Below are 392 nucleotides of genomic sequence, written 5' to 3' on the forward strand. Positions count from 1 at the left end.
ATCAATCAATCAATCAATCAATCAATTTAATTCATAGTTTTGCTCGTTCCAAACTTTGGAACTTCGGAAGAACCTTGAAAACTATATTTCGCACACACCCGGGAAACTTGTGGGCTTCTGATTTACTAGGAGAATTTCTGTTGGCTACTGTTTCAGCGACGTTCTAAAACTTTTGAAATAAATAATTCAGGCGCTCAGAGAAGGTTATGTACAATGCGAGCATTTATTACTTTCCTTCAAAGAGAGTGGCGCTTGCGATGCGAGAATCAAGAATGGTGCGATCTCGGAACTCTCAGTGTGCGGCTATAATTCGCTGCTCGATGACTGTAATATTATAGATTTTTACATCACGCGTTTTGCTAGATGACCTTTGAACGGAGAAAAACGACCGC

This window comes from Pavona decussata, unplaced genomic scaffold (genome assembly GCF_977016875.1).
Source record: "Pavona decussata unplaced genomic scaffold, jaPavDecu1.1 SCAFFOLD_114, whole genome shotgun sequence".
NCBI lineage: Eukaryota > Metazoa > Cnidaria > Anthozoa > Scleractinia > Agariciidae > Pavona > Pavona decussata.